The sequence below is a fragment of the Ranitomeya imitator genome, chromosome 1, assembly GCF_032444005.1.
Source record: "Ranitomeya imitator isolate aRanImi1 chromosome 1, aRanImi1.pri, whole genome shotgun sequence".
Lineage (NCBI taxonomy): Eukaryota > Metazoa > Chordata > Amphibia > Anura > Dendrobatidae > Ranitomeya > Ranitomeya imitator.
The window spans coordinates 1142489145-1142505978 of NC_091282.1; the positions used below are offsets into that span (position 1 = coordinate 1142489145).

Genomic DNA, 16834 nt, shown 5'->3' on the forward strand with positions numbered 1-16834 from the left:
CGTGTGCACATAGCCTCACGCCATAAGCCCCATTCATAGCATGCAGGATCCATGTCCAGCGAACAGCAGGGGGCGCCAACAGCCTGTCCACACTGTGCAGGTTCCATTCATTCCAAAGAAGAACTGTGGAAGGGGAAGGAGGGGCTGGGAATTATTTCCTGAGTTGAGAGCTGAGAGCTGGAATTAGCTTCCGGCTGCTGAGGCTGGGGGAGAGAAGAGGCGAGCAGGCGGCCAGGAGTGTGGATGGTCCAGTGACAGCAGCCAGCCAAAGTAAGTGAGCTGGGATGGGTGTGCGGTGTGACTGCTGGAGACCGGACACAGGGACCCTTCATCGCTCTGGTCTCAGGGATAGTGTGTCTGGCTGCGGAATGCTGCATTACTGGGGTTACGGTGCCGGGCTGGGAAACTGCACCAGTTGGTCATTTATTCCTCACCGGTGACCTCTGTTATTGGCATTATGCTCTCTGAGTTCAGTGTTACATTGCAGTTGTTATGGTTACTTTGTATGTATATATATATATATATGTATATATATATATATATAATATTTGTATGTATATCTCTCCTCCTGTACCAGTTGTGACTTGTATTGTTTAAGATTATTGTACCTGTTTTTATTATGTATGCCCCTCCTCACATGTAAAGCGCCATGGAATAAATGGCGCTTTAATAATAAATAATAATAATATTAGATATTTGAGTTTTTCCAAACTGGCGCCTAGACGTACAGAAATTGGTCAGATGCAATGACCCTGGTGTAGGAGACTGTATAGACATATCCAGAGCAGCATTGCATAGTGACTTCCCCAGATCGGCTTCCAGTAGCCCGCTCCGTGCCCGACTGCTGAAGCTAAGGCTTTGGCAGCAGGAATGTATGGCCTCGGGGCTGGGAGCATGAAAGGAGTCCATGGTTTCTGAGCAGATCCACCAGAGCTTTACACCCAGACCTGCGTCCCTCTTCTGAACACCTTTCATATAGAGATGTGAAAGGCGGCATTAACCCTTCACACCACCGCCTCTCGCTCCATAACGAGGGCTTGTAGAATTCATCGGGATAATGAAGCTTCTATGGGAATGTATGCCGAGAATGTCCTTGATAGGCGACATCCTTGGATTGGTGACGTCGTAACGGCATCATATAAATCTTGATAGAAAAGGGCGGCGGGGGAATTAAATACGGTGCACCTTAATTAAAAAGGAGAATCAATGTCTACGATGTCTGGAAACGTATTTGTTCTTATAGGAGCCTGGTCCCGACATCCATCATCAGACTGCAGATGGTTCTTCTAGCTGATTTGTTGCATGCGTTGGTACAGATGGAGGGGGAGGACAGACGGGTCCGTGTAACAGGTTATTATAATGACATGAGAAGTCCCGTGTTCTGGTGCCAGCGTACAGTATGTAAGGCCTCGGGGAAGCCTGGGAGGCAATGTGACCCCTTTACCCATCACTGATGGTGACACTTTGGTCTGGGGGGCAGGCGTTTCCGTCTCAGAGGGACCATAGTGCAGAACGTACACCAAGCTCCACAGTCATTTTCTAGTTCCCCATAGAAAAAAAACGGATGGTGCAGTATTTTTGTGTCGAATGTTTTGCATCAGATCAAAATTAAAATAATTAATAATGAGCATCATGGTGGATATCGTCGGTAAGACGTCCTCCCACCATATGACAAAATGCACAATTGGTGGAGAAAGCTTGAACTTGATGGACCCAGGTCTATGTAACTATATCTGCTTTATTATGGGGGAATTTACTAAGAACTAAAGAACTAATAATACTTAACACTTCGGTTGGTTATTAGTATGAGGGCTGGACATTTTATATATTCACTGCCAATAAATACAGGGATCAGGCACAGGTCCTGTTGTCATCAAGATAATTTGCCCCCCCACATTGCGAATTTGGTTTATTAGTAAAGTTTCCAAACTTTCTCCTGTTTCCAATAAAGGAATGAAACAAGAACAATAAACAGACATCTAATAAAACAAGTGGTTTCTCCAGATTCAAGGCATAATGCCACTTTGACCCCTGCAATGTTAGAATTCTTTCACCCCTTTATCATACTCTCCGTTCTCGATCTGCCAGACAGCAGCTTCCCGAGGAATCTCAGCCCCTACTTCATGGGCAATGGCCTCCACTTCACTAACATTCTTGGGTTTGCGTGTTTGGTACAGCTTTCTTCAAATCTCATCAAAGATTGTTGGGATTACTTTTGTTTGATTTGGTTTATTACAGACAACAGAGAAGTCTGTAAAATTAATTTACAATGGGGGATTGAATCATTTTAATTGCGTTTATATAGTGGTTTGTGTACAACTTCAGGGACCATTTTCACAATTTCATTCCCAGGGGCAGTTGCTGCTACGAATTCACTTGATTTCTCCCCAGACTAGGCGTGATCTTAGTAGGAGATGGCAACTGATCCTTTTTTTGCTGGGAAGACCCATAAATTCCTTCAGTATAATGATACTTATTAGTGATGAGTGAGCGTGCTCGGATATGGTGTTATCTGAGCATGCTCAGTTGCTAACCAAGTGTCTTCGGCGTGCTTGAATAATATGTTCTAGTCCCTGCGGCTGCATGTCTCGTGGCTGTTGTACAGGCACCACACATACAGTGGGTACGGAAAGTATTCGGACCCCTTTAAATTTTTCACTCTTTGTTTCATTGCAGCCATTTGGTAAATTCAAAAAAGTTCTTTTTTTTTTCTCATTAATGCACACTCTGCACCCCATCTTGACTGAAAAAAACAGAAATGTTGAAATTTTTGCAAATTTAATAAAAAACAAAAATTGAAATCTCACATGGTCATAAGTATTCAGACCCTTTGCTCAGTATTGAGTAGAAGCACCTTTCGAGCTAGTACAGTCATGAGTCTTCTTGGGAATGATGCAACAAGTTTTGCACACCTGGATTTGGGGATCCTCTGCCATTCTTCCGTGCAGATCCTCTCCAGTTCCGTCAGGTTGGATGGTGAACGTTGGTGGACATCCATTTTCAGGTCTCTCCAGAGATGCTCAATTGGGTTTAGGACAGGGCTCTGGCTGGGCCAGACAAGAATGGTCACAGAGTTATTCTGAAGACACTCCTTTGTTATTTTAGCTGTGTGCTTAGGGTCATTGTCTTGTGGGAAGGTGAACCTTCGGTCAAGTCTGAGGTCCAGAGCACTCTGGAAGAGGTTTTCATCCAGGATATCTCTGTACTTGGCCGCATTCATGTTTTCTTCAATGACAACCAGTCGCCCTGTCCCTGCAGCTTAAAAACACCCCACAGCATGATGGTGCCACCACCATGTTTCACTGTTGGGATTGTATTGGGCAGGTGATGAGCAGTGCCTGGTTTTCTCCACACATATCGCTTAGAATTATCACCAAAAAGGTCTATCTTCGTCTCATCAGACCAGAGAATTTTATTTCTCATAGTCTGGGAGTCCTTCATGTGCTTTTTAGCAAACTCTATGCGGCTTTCATATGTCTTGCACTGAGGAGAGGCCTCCATGGGGCCACTCTGCCATAAAGGCCCGACTGGTGGAGGGCTGCAGTGATAGTTGACTTTGTGGAACTTTCTCCCATCTCCCTACTGTATCTCTGGAGCTCAGCCACAGTGATCTTGGGGTTCTTCTTTACTTCTCTCACCAAGGCTCTTCTCCCACGATTGCTCAGTTTGGCTGGATGGCCAGGTCTAGGAAGACTTCTGGTGGTCCAAAACTTCTTCCATTTAAGAATTATGGAGGCCACTGTGCTCTTAGGAACCTTGAGTACTGCAGAAATTCTGTTGTAACCTTGACCAGATCTATGCCTTGCCACAATTCTGTCTCTGAGCTCCTTGGGCAGTTCCTTTGACCTCATGATTCTCATTTGGTCTGGAGGTCTTATATAGACAGGTGTGTGCCTTTCCAAATCAAGTCCTATCAGTTTAATTAAACACAGCTGGACTCCAATGAAGGAGTAGAACCATCTCAAGGAGGATCACAAGGAAATGGACAGCATGTGACTTAAATATGAGTGTCTAGGCAAAGGGTCTGAATACTTATGACCATGTGATATTTCAGTTTTACTTTTTTATTAAATTTGCAACAATTTCTGCATTTCTGTTTTTTTTTTCAGTCAAGATGGTTGCAGAGTGTACATTAATATGAAAAAATGAACTTTTTTGAAGTTACCAAATGGCTGCAATGAAACAAAGAGTGAAAAAGGGGTCTGAATACTCACTGTATAGGAATTGCCTAACAAGCAGGGTATGCCTATATGTGTTGCAGCTCTTTAACAGCCGCAAGACATGCATCTGCAGGGACTAGAACATATATGAGCACACCGAAGACACTCGGATAGCACCCGAGCATGCTCAGATAACACCTTATCCCAAGGCTCATCACTCATCACTAATACTTATGTGTACATTACTTTATCTCGCTGTGAGATCTCTGCTCAGCAATGCTAAATATGACACAACGCTCTGACGTGGCGCTTTAACATATCTGCTAAAATAAAATCATTACTTTATGGACGAGACAACAACATGGTGAAGGTCAAGGTCCATCACGTTTACTGCAGAGATTGTGTTTTGGGATCACTTTATGCAATTGTTGCATGAACTGAAGCAAGCATTTTTCATTCTTCAGGGTACAGTTAGCTTTGTAAAAAGTAATGGTCAATAGTTAAGTTGCTTCATATTGCTCTTCATAAAGTGCAGATGTCCATTGCTGTAAAGCGCGGCTCCCCAACTATGTGGCTTTCAGGTTTCCGACATTCCAGCCACATTTTCTGCACCAACGACAAGGTGACCGGTGAGACCTCTACATGTCTTAGTATATGTGAGACACATAAGTGAGAGCTTCCATACGTGATCATATTCTGCAGAATGGAAGAAGTCATTTGCATTAACTCTTCTATTTCATTGGAATTTAGACAAGTTTTGAAATATTAATAATCTATATTTGAATGTTCTATCAATTTAAGGTATCTAAATTTAAGAAAAGCAGTGATAATCAGGGCTTCCAGTGGTTTTTATGTAATCATTTTACTACAGTAAGTATGTTATTACTATTGTGACAAAGTCAGTGGTAAAGTGCTGGAGGGGAGAAATGTTTTACTATGCTTAATGGAGTCAGTGATATAAAACCCGGAGTTTTTCCTCCAGCACAGTAAGTGAAGTGAGGGGTTATGGTAATTTGTATAATGGGCTAGCTTTTATGTGGATGTCCATAGAGTGGGTGGAAGGATGTCCACTTATCTCCACCCCAGGGTGTGGTCTGGGGCTTAAGTATCTGGCCTACAAAGGCAGCAGTGTTCAGTGTCCGGAGAGGAAAACTCCAGACAAGTGTTTGTGTTTTTGCTTATGCCTGAAAAACAAAAATGGTAGGACTAGATACAGTCCTTGTTTTAGCGGGGATCAGCCCGTTCAGGGTTAGCAAGACCCACGTTACTAACCCTGAACGGGCTGATCCCCGGTAATACAAGGACTGTATCTAGTCCTACCATTTTTGTTTTTCCATTTGCTGTTTTGCCCAGAGGGCCGTGTTTACTTTGTGCTTCAGCTTGGTTTATGCTGCATCTGAATAAACTAAGTGCATTCCCAAATCTGCAGTGTTCCCATGTCTACCTCCGTGTACAGCCGAGTGAGCCAATCTGACACACTATTTAATAGCCATCGTCCAAGGCTGGAAAGATAGAGGTGTCAAAGTTGGAGTCAGAACCTTGTCATACCGACTCCATAGTCCTGTTTATATTATCACTAATCTATAGCATCACATCATATTACTGGCACTATGAATTACAATATCAATATCATTGACTCTTGGCACCAAGGCTAAGAGCCGGACGCTTGGCTAATGGAGAACTTATTTGGACTATGGAAATGTACTTTCCACTAGGTAATAAAACTAAACATAATTGTGTAGATTGCACTTTATTAATGTAAATTCAGAGTATGTATTGTATTTGGTAGTGCACTGTAAACCAGTGTTACATTTCCTCCAGATGCCCTGTTACATTATGGTTGGAAGCAATGTATCATACATTGCTTAGAATTTAATCTCAAAGCCGTCTTTAAACTAAAAATACTAAAGTTGGAAATATCTACTCAACATTTAAAGGGACATACACGTCTCTTATGTTTGTAAACCAACACTCAGCACCTCCTCCCGCAGACACTGTGTCTGAGATCAGCATTCACCATCCACTGTTTATTAGGAAACATGAGCAGTACTATAAAGGGTTATTTTAGTGATGTATTTAAAGGGCCACCAGCACTTTTAGATCCACAGAACATAAGTCAGTGTCACGATAAGACTGGACGAAAGTGATGCTAAATCACACACCTCTCTGTGCTCAAATTATGATTTTCTTTTGTTGTTGTTGGCTAATGCTGAAAGTAGTTGGTAGCCCGGATGGGTGATACTTAATTAGCTTTACTTGTTAAAAATAAAGCTGGAAGGCAACTCCAGGAGTATTACCGGACAATGGCAGTCACCTAAGGGGGTAAGATCTTTACATCCTGCCCAGACAAGACTCTCTACGCCCATTTAGACAGACCAATTCCTGTCGATCTGTGCTCATTTGCTGGCCCGTTCAAATGGGCCGACGAAATCTGTATGGGGAATAACGTCGGCTGGAAATACTCCATTTCAGAGCTGCTCCATCCTATGCTAGTGGCTGCCGCAGGGTGCTACAGATCCAATGTACAGTACCCTGCCTTGGCCACTACCAGAAGACGGCTAGCTATGCAACTGAGTACACCGACACAGATAACAGCGGATCGGCAGGGGTTCCGGGTGTCGGACCCCACCGATCAGACATTGGTGACCTATCCTAAGGATAGGTCATCAATGAAAAAGTAGTGGGCAATCTCTTTACATAAAAAAACAGTTCCCTACTCACCCTCCCCTGGACCAGTGTTGTTTCTGTCGCTCATTCTGTCTCTGTTGTTTGGCTGTAGGGGTGACGTCACATCAACAGCGCTGCAAACAATCACTGATCCCACCCTACGATCTGACATTAATTGCTAGTGGTGTGCGAGAGTGCTCTGATAAGGTGTTATCTGAGCATGCTCGGGTGCTCATAGAGTAGTTTCGGCGTGCTCGAATACTCACAGTATGTCTCGCGGCTGTTCGACAGCCTGAACACATGCAAGGATTGTCTCTTTGTTAGGCAGTCCCTCCCATGTGTTGCGTCTGTTTGTTAGGCAGTCCCTCCCATGTGTTGCGTCTGTTTGTTAGGCAGTCCCTCCCATGTGTTGCGTCTGTTTGTTAGGCAGTCCCTCCCATGTGTTGCGTCTGTTTGTTAGGCAGTCCCTCCCATGTGTTGCGTCTGTTTGTTAGGCAGTCCCTCCCATGTGTTGCGTCTGTTTGTTAGGCAGTCCCTCCCATGTGTTGCGTCTGTTTGTTAGGCGATCCCTCCCATGTGTTGCGTCTGTTTGTTAGGCGATCCCTCCCATGTGTTGCGTCTGTTTGTTAGGCGATCCCTCCCATGTGTTGCGTCTGTTTGTTAGGCGATCCCTCCCATGTGTTGCGTCTGTTTGTTAGGCAGTCCCTCCCATGTGTTGCGTCTCTTTGTTAGGCGATCCCTCCCATGTGTTGCGGCAGTCGAACAGCCACGAGACATCCTGCCATGACGACTCGAGCATAGTATTCGAGCACGCCGAAGACACTCTATTAGCACCCGAGCATGCTCATATAACACCTAATCCGAGCACGCTCGCACAGCACTATTGATTACCTATCATAAGCTTAAGTCCTCAATATCATAAGTCCAGATAACCCCTTTAATAGAATATCGGAGTGTACATACAAGGAGACACCTGGAGAATTTATATTTACTGGTATTTTTTGTTGCTTTTAGGAAAATTTTAGTGATTAAAAAATAGATTCTTGCACAGCTTGGCAAAGTTAACGTGTCTTTCCATTTTGGACTCAATAGTTGATTCCAGCTGGAAATTTCTTGGACTTTTGCACAAAGCAGACTAATGGCGACCATCCGTGTAGACACAACGTTCATGGTGCAGTTATCCTATCACCTCCACATAACAGTATAACCATCACGTGTAATGGATGTTACGTTATGCTCCACTTTCTTTGGTAATGTCACAGTGAGACATGACTTGTATGGAAAGCTATTTGGTGAAGCATTACCTCACTGCCACATAGCAGGGCTGGAAAACGGTGAAGTCAGGAGACCCCCAGAAATGGAGGAGGGAAGGAAACTCTGAGATGTGTAATGTTAGTGCCAGCAGGACATTTTTAGATGCCGTAGATATTTGACCCATTAGAGTCCCTCTATTTGTGGGAATGACGGACAGTGTTGTTGTTTTTTAGGAAATGATCTGTGTAGTGTTTCTGTATCCGTGAGAAATATCCTTCATATTCCGACACAATGCAGTAACGCACAAAATTCTAACAATTGTTTTACTGTCGGAAACGTCTGTCTTTGACATGTGATGTACGCAGAACGGAGCCAGAGACATCCCTGCTCCTGGGCTTTCCATTGCATCCAGTCACATTGTGTCCCCTCTGCAGGCAGCCATTGAAGGTGTTGGGAGGTCTCCTCAGCTTCACCTCCTACTCTTCCCATCATCTGATTATGCACCAGAGATGCTTTTACGTGTCCTTATATTCATTTTTTCCTTCTGGGATGCTTGACCTATATATGAAAGGTTACATATCACATGATGGCAGTGGTGGATGGTACAGTCTGGTGATAAGCCTAGTATCAGCCTCTATATATGTATGCACTGGCTAGTGTTTAGGAGAGGGGGGAGGCCATTCTGGATGCTGTATTCTAGGGCACAGACTTTTGGTCATTTTATATAATAATTATTGGAAATATGAATACTGTGTATTTCCAGTGCCATAGAAAACAGCAGTAGTCTGTAGGCTTTAATATATGATTCTAAACCACATGGCTATTTTTATGGTGAGATACTATAAAAGGTTATAAGTCTTTTTTTTGGGGGGAGAGGTGAATTGGAGGGTTGTTTGTGTCATGCACAATATGCATTATTGCAATACATCTCATTGAAGGCTCATACATAATTTCTACCTTGGGGCTCAAGTCTGCAGTCGCTCTATGTGACTGCAGACTTGTGAATCCTCACAGCGCGTACAGTGCACACTAACAGGATTCTCCAGTGTTTTTCATATGGCTGTAACTTTCGACTACATTCTGACTAGCCGTGTGCGGCCTTGCTAAGTTCCGACAAATTGATAATAACTGCGCACGTCTAGTCGGCATGTTATTGCATGTATGCAAATAATGAAAGTCCGAGCCCGGCATTGGAGAGTTTTGATTCACAGAAAAAATCCCCAAACGATTTCCAAAATAATCATAAAATCTAACCTTTATTCATAATGTTAAAAACATACGTGTGCACTTGACAAAAAACCATCACCAGTTAATACAAGCGTACTATAGGAAAGGCCGGAACAGTGCCAAGCCCTACGATTTCTATATGCCCCCTACCTACCTGCGGAGGTTGGCACCCTATTCACCCTACGCCGTGGCGCCCCCGCTCCTCGCCGGCTATCCCTGCTATCCCTACTACGCCCTAATAGGACAAGGACAGAAAAATATCACATATACTACGTATGAATGTGGATAACTTGAAGGGACAAAAAATCGGTGTAACTATCTAACTAGATCTAGGGTACTAGACTGACTTGGTGATCTGTGTCCCTTTGCTCCCTTCATTTATCATTCTCTGTTTCTGGCCAGCTTAAATATGATAATGGCAGGTAGAAACTCAAACCTAGGACTGTACACGTATAAATACCTATGGTCTGTCTCCACATATAATAAGGGTGTCTACAGATAGGGAAGTGTATCTGTTGTAGTGTCAGACATACTCCATATTCACTTCTGGTATTTCATTACCGTGCTACAGCATTATATTGACAATGAATGCCTCAATAGCTATATTTTGCCCTATTCATTAATGACCTCATTATTTTTTACAACACCGGTACAGACCAAGAGGTTAAAATCCCATAATATCTTTATTACAAAATCCATGCGTTTTTAAATCCCTTTCAACTCAACGCGTTTCTCCCCTTCTGATATAAAGAGGTTCATCAGGAGTGTATTCAGATAACAAAGGGTTACTTAGCTCATGTGTGAACTTCAGCATGTAGATAACCACACCACCGGGCCGTTCCCCTATCCTTGTAGCGCTTCCAAACAAGTGCCAAATCCTGTGCATTATATAGGCTCCAAATCATTACTGCGCTCATCTCACCTGGGTGATCAAGAACGCCATATTCATTTCCGGCGCTCCTGAAACTCTGTCCCCGTGACGTCACATGATAAGGACGGCGTGGCATAATATTAATGTGTTGCCGCACACCTTAGCAGTTGGAACAGCGCAGGCGCCGACTTTTTCTGAACAGGGCATGCGCACCAGCGTGTAAACACTTACCACGTACCTGCGACGTCACATAACAAGGACGCACATGTGTCATCCCTATGCGTCGCCGCCCACATGGGTCGGCAGGAGTGCGTAAACGCTGACTTCTTTTCAGCCGCGCATGCGCCCCAGTAATTCCAGGATACTGCGCAGACGCTGACTTCTTTTCAGCCGCGCATGCGCCCCAGTGATTGTAGGATACTGCACAAGTGCAAAAATCCTCATGAAACAGTAGGCGTGGTACACAAGTTCTACCACCCACTACTGTGCCGACTCTTTTACACACGCACTCCTGCGCAATTATATGTGGGTACCGGATTCCACCCTGAACGTCAGACTAACTGCGCAAAATGATAATGTGCAGCATCAGACAAACAGTAGATGCGCCCATGCCATGGGCCCATGCCACCATGCCATCACATATCAGATGGTATATATGTCTATCCTTATACCCAAGAACAGTGATGCACGGACTCAGAACCTCTAATCGGGGCATAAAATTATGAAGCTCTAATGACCTATAATTACAAGGGTAATACATCTCAGACCAATAGGTAACAGTAAATAGCTATTACATATAACCCTTAGTATAGATATACTTTATACATTAAAGATTTACCAGCAACAATTTGTACCCCATTAGCCTATTAGAATGAATGAACTAATCCACTCCACCACCACCGTTGTCTGAAGCCTATTGCAATATAATGCACTACTTAAAAGAAAATAACAACCATCATAAATATGACAGGTGTCCACCCAATTCCTTCGTCCATAATAAGGACACATTTTTTTAAACAACTGACCCATTAGGGTCGATACGACAGGTTTTCCGTAACCATTTATCTATCAACCTATATGTATAGAGAGTCATAGGTAGCAGCCAAAATTCATTTGTTCGTTTAATCCCGCTGGAGATACTGTGTTCAGTCTATGGATCCACTTCAGTTCTTTTTGTAAAATTCTACGATCCCAGTCTCCTCCTCGAACCGAGGGAGTAATCACCTCCACGGCGAAGAAAGAAAAAGATTTTAAATCGCCCTGGTGTACCGACCGTACATGTCGAGAGATTGGGGTATCCCTCGCATGTTTAATATCCCCCACATGGTCACCTATTCTCCTACGGAACTCCCTTCTTGTTTTCCCAACATAATTTGTTGGGCAAGTACAGCTAAACAGATAGATCACTCCGCTGGTTTTACAATTAGCAAAATGTCTACTTTCGAAAGTCTGTCCCGTGCTAGCACTTGAGAAGTGGTTACCAGTCGCCACATAGCCACAAAAAGAGCACCCACCACAGCGGAATGTACCCAGCTGTCTCCTTTCGAGCCACGTGCCTTTATTTAAAGGGGGAGTAAATGTGCTGTGCACTAGTTGGTCCTTTAGGGATCTTCCTCTCCTATATGTGATCATAGGTGTCTCGGATAGGTACTCCCTAATATCAGTGTCTGCACGTAATATACCCCAATGTCTATTAATGATGTTTCTGACCTCATTTGAGCAGTCATCAAAACTACCAATGAGCCTCACCAATGCCTCTGAATCGTCTCTGTCCCTTGGTCGAAGTAGACTAGATCTGGAAATCGTCTCTACCTGTTTAAATGTACTCTGAAGAATATTTTTTGGATATCCTTTTTTTAGGAATCTATCCCTTAATTCACGTGATTCGGCATAAAAGGATACATCTGAAGAACAATTCCTCCTCACCCTCATGTATTGTCCCTTTGGGATCCCTTTTTTTAAACTATAGGGGTGATGGCTACTCCAATTTAATAGATTGTTGGTCGAGGTTGGCTTCCTATACACCGTGGTTGCAAGATGGCCCCCATCATCCTTACTGATTGTAATGTCTAGAAAGTTGATTTTATCTTTATCAATTTCAGATGTAAATGCAAGGCCGATGTTATTTATATTGAGATCCTGAACAAAAGCATGGAAAGAGGCTACATCACCCGTCCACAAGATTAGCACATCATCTATGAAACGCCCCCAGAATAATATCTGGGAGCCCCATAGTGCCTGTTTTTCTTCCCCGAACACAATCGTATCCTCCCACCAGCCCAGGAGCAAATTTGCATATGTAGGGGCACATGGGCTCCCCATAGCGGTGCCCCTGAGCTGGTGGTAGAACCTCCCCTCAAACAAAAAGTAGTTGTGAGTCAAGATGAAAGCTAGGAGGCGGTTGATGAATCGATTGTGTTCATTAAATTGGATCCCTCTAGACCTTAGAAAAAAATCAACAGCTCTTAGCCCAGCCTCATGTGGGATACTGCTGTATAACGCTTCAACGTCTATTGATGCTAGCAGGGTCTCATCTCCCACAGAAATCCCCTCGATTTTTTGCAACAGGTCAGATGTGTCCCGTATATAAGACGGTAGGGCTGTAACAAAATTTCTTAAAACCTTATCAATATATGTTCCACAATTCTGTGTGATAGAATCATTACCAGAAACTATTGGTCGGCCCTTCAATGGTACCAGGCCCTTATGTACCTTCGGAAGGGCGTAAAAGACAGGTATTATGGGTGTCTTTTGCATCATAAATCTCCTCTCACCATCAGAGATAAGCCCTGTCTCATACGCCTCCTCCAAAATACAACCCAGCTCAAGATTAAAGGCCACAGTAGGATCCTCTCGTAACAGCCCATAAGTCGTTCCATCTCTCAAAATCCTGAGACACATCTCCCTGTATTTTTCACGATCCAGTACCACAAGGTTCCCACCCTTATCAGATGGTTTGAACACCAGTTCTGCCTTCCCTGCTAATGAGTCCAGGGCTCTTCTCTCACCGGAGGTTAAGTTAGATGGACTCTTTCTTTTCTTCATGCTCAATTGTTTGAGATCAGTTAATACTAATTGCATGAATATATCAATACTGGTGTTTGTGGATACAGGGGGCATTCTTATACTATTTGGCTTCAAATCTGTAAATGGTCCAGCTCCCAACGGTCTAGAGCTCTCTTCCAACATATTGGTGAGAATCCTAACATCTGAGAGTTCAGATAGATCAATACCCAAAGTGAGACATTCAGCTTGATCATGATTTTTAAAAAACTTTTTCCACTTCAATTTACGGGCAAAAAGGTTCATATCTTTAACCCATTCAAACTCATTAAATCTATTAGTAGGTACAAACCCAAGACCTCTTTCAAGAACAGTTATTTCCGTATCAGAAAGATGGTAGGATGAAAGATTTAATATCCTATTTTCCTTCTTTCTGTTTACCGGGGACCCCCACCGCTCCCTCAGATAGTATGGCATGGTACCTTTCTCTAAAAAAGAAGAAGAAGATGAGGTAGAGGACGAGGAGGAAACGGAAGACGGTGGTGGACCTGTTGGGTTTCCTGGTGTAACATTGTGACCCGAAAAAGTATGATAGTTGTTTCCACCTCTTCCATATGTGTGCCTCCTCTTTCCTGGTCTCCCCCATCTTTCCCTACGTGATTTAAATGCAGGATTAAAGAAATTACTACTTATGCCCCTATTGTGATCCCCTCTTTCACTATCTGATGTTTCGGTCTCAGAAGAAGAACAGCTTGGGACGTCCCCTGTTCGGGCTAGCTGTTCTTCCGATAGAAATCCAAATACTCTGTTTTCTTTGAAGTCCCAGCTGTCACGACTAAATTGTTTATGCTTTCTATCTTTAATATCAGCCTGAAATTTTTCAATATTAGTCTGGAGTGTTGATTCTCTCCTACTAAAATCAGGATCACTTTTATACTTAATGATGTTATCTATTAATTCAGTAAGCCTTTTACTTGTCCTATCAAATGTATTCTTCTCCTCCTGTAATAAAATTTGCATAAACCTTATTGAACTCTCCACCAGCTCGTTTTTCCACTTCTGTAATAATTCAGATGTTCTGGCCCTACGTGCTGGTACAACACCAAGTCTCAACCCTTTAGGTACAATTTTGGTTTTGATGTAGTTTTCCAATGATTGGACCTCCCACCATGACTTAATGTTGTCCCTGTAGCAGTTAGTCAACTCATGAAATAAATCTTTCAGATCTGGTGTCTTAGCTGGATCACTAGTACCCCTAGGGTCACAAAAAATGTCCCTGGCGTCAAATGCCCATGCCTCTCTGTTGATTGGCCCCGTAAGAAAACCTGCCATAGAAACTAACTAATCTCTCACAGTTTACAATATAAATGTTTAGGGTAGCTTAGACTAAATTCACAGAAAAAATCCCCAAACGATTTCCAAAATAATCATAAAATCTAACCTTTATTCATAATGTTAAAAACATACGTGTGCACTTGACAAAAAACCATCACCAGTTAATACAAGCGTACTATAGGAAAGGCCGGAACAGTGCCAAGCCCTACGATTTCTATATGCCCCCTACCTACCTGCGGAGGTTGGCACCCTATTCACCCTACGCCGTGGCGCCCCCGCTCCTCGCCGGCTATCCCTGCTATCCCTACTACGCCCTAATAGGACAAGGACAGAAAAATATCACATATACTACGTATGAATGTGGATAACTTGAAGGGACAAAAAATCGGTGTAACTATCTAACTAGATCTAGGGTACTAGACTGACTTGGTGATCTGTGTCCCTTTGCTCCCTTCATTTATCATTCTCTGTTTCTGGCCAGCTTAAATATGATAATGGCAGGTAGAAACTCAAACCTAGGACTGTACACGTATAAATACCTATGGTCTGTCTCCACATATAATAAGGGTGTCTACAGATAGGGAAGTGTATCTGTTGTAGTGTCAGACATACTCCATATTCACTTCTGGTATTTCATTACCGTGCTACAGCATTATATTGACAATGAATGCCTCAATAGCTATATTTTGCCCTATTCATTAATGACCTCATTATTTTTTACAACACCGGTACAGACCAAGAGGTTAAAATCCCATAATATCTTTATTACAAAATCCATGCGTTTTTAAATCCCTTTCAACTCAACGCGTTTCTCCCCTTCTGATATAAAGAGGTTCATCAGGAGTGTATTCAGATAACAAAGGGTTACTTAGCTCATGTGTGAACTTCAGCATGTAGATAACCACACCACCGGGCCGTTCCCCTATCCTTGTAGCGCTTCCAAACAAGTGCCAAATCCTGTGCATTATATAGGCTCCAAATCATTACTGCGCTCATCTCACCTGGGTGATCAAGAACGCCATATTCATTTCCGGCGCTCCTGAAACTCTGTCCCCGTGACGTCACATGATAAGGACGGCGTGGCATAATATTAATGTGTTGCCGCACACCTTAGCAGTTGGAACAGCGCAGGCGCCGACTTTTTCTGAACAGGGCATGCGCACCAGCGTGTAAACACTTACCACGTACCTGCGACGTCACATAACAAGGACGCACATGTGTCATCCCTATGCGTCGCCGCCCACATGGGTCGGCAGGAGTGCGTAAACGCTGACTTCTTTTCAGCCGCGCATGCGCCCCAGTAATTCCAGGATACTGCGCAGACGCTGACTTCTTTTCAGCCGCGCATGCGCCCCAGTGATTGTAGGATACTGCACAAGTGCAAAAATCCTCATGAAACAGTAGGCGTGGTACACAAGTTCTACCACCCACTACTGTGCCGACTCTTTTACACACGCACTCCTGCGCAATTATATGTGGGTACCGGATTCCACCCTGAACGTCAGACTAACTGCGCAAAATGATAATGTGCAGCATCAGACAAACAGTAGATGCGCCCATGCCATGGGCCCATGCCACCATGCCATCACATATCAGATGGTATATATGTCTATCCTTATACCCAAGAACAGTGATGCACGGACTCAGAACCTCTAATCGGGGCATAAAATTATGAAGCTCTAATGACCTATAATTACAAGGGTAATACATCTCAGACCAATAGGTAACAGTAAATAGCTATTACATATAACCCTTAGTATAGATATACTTTATACATTAAAGATTTACCAGCAACAATTTGTACCCCATTAGCCTATTAGAATGAATGAACTAATCCACTCCACCACCACCGTTGTCTGAAGCCTATTGCAATATAATGCACTACTTAAAAGAAAATAACAACCATCATAAATATGACAGGTGTCCACCCAATTCCTTCGTCCATAATAAGGACACATTTTTTTAAACAACTGACCCATTAGGGTCGATACGATACGAACCAGCGGAGTGATCTATCTGTTTAGCTGTACTTGCCCAACAAATTATGTTGGGAAAACAAGAAGGGAGTTCCGTAGGAGAATAGGTGACCATGTGGGGGATATTAAACATGCGAGGGATACCCCAATCTCTCGACATGTACGGTCGGTACACCAGGGCGATTTAAAATCTTTTTCTTTCTTCGCCGTGGAGGTGATTACTCCCTCGGTTCGAGGAGGAGACTGGGATCGTAGAATTTTACAAAAAGAACTGAAGTGGATCCATAGACTGAACACAGTATCTCCAGCGGGATTAAACGAACAAATGAATTTTGGCTGCT

At 43.4% G+C, this 16834-nt stretch overlaps 1 protein-coding gene across 9 annotated transcripts in view; it reads left to right on the forward strand.

Moving 5' to 3' along the window:
- Positions 1-165: 165 nt before the first annotated feature.
- Positions 166-16834, forward strand: part of APBB2 (amyloid beta precursor protein binding family B member 2) — a 454628-nt gene continuing 437959 nt past the window's right edge. For 6 of the 9 annotated variants that reach the window (XM_069744545.1, XM_069744551.1, XM_069744543.1 and 3 more), the window contains exon 1: positions 176-270. The gene's annotated coding sequence lies outside the window, so the exon portion shown is untranslated. Of the gene's footprint in view, positions 271-16834 lie in introns of all 9 variants that reach the window. The other 3 variants (XM_069744548.1, XM_069744549.1, XM_069744546.1) reach the window with 1 other exon arrangement.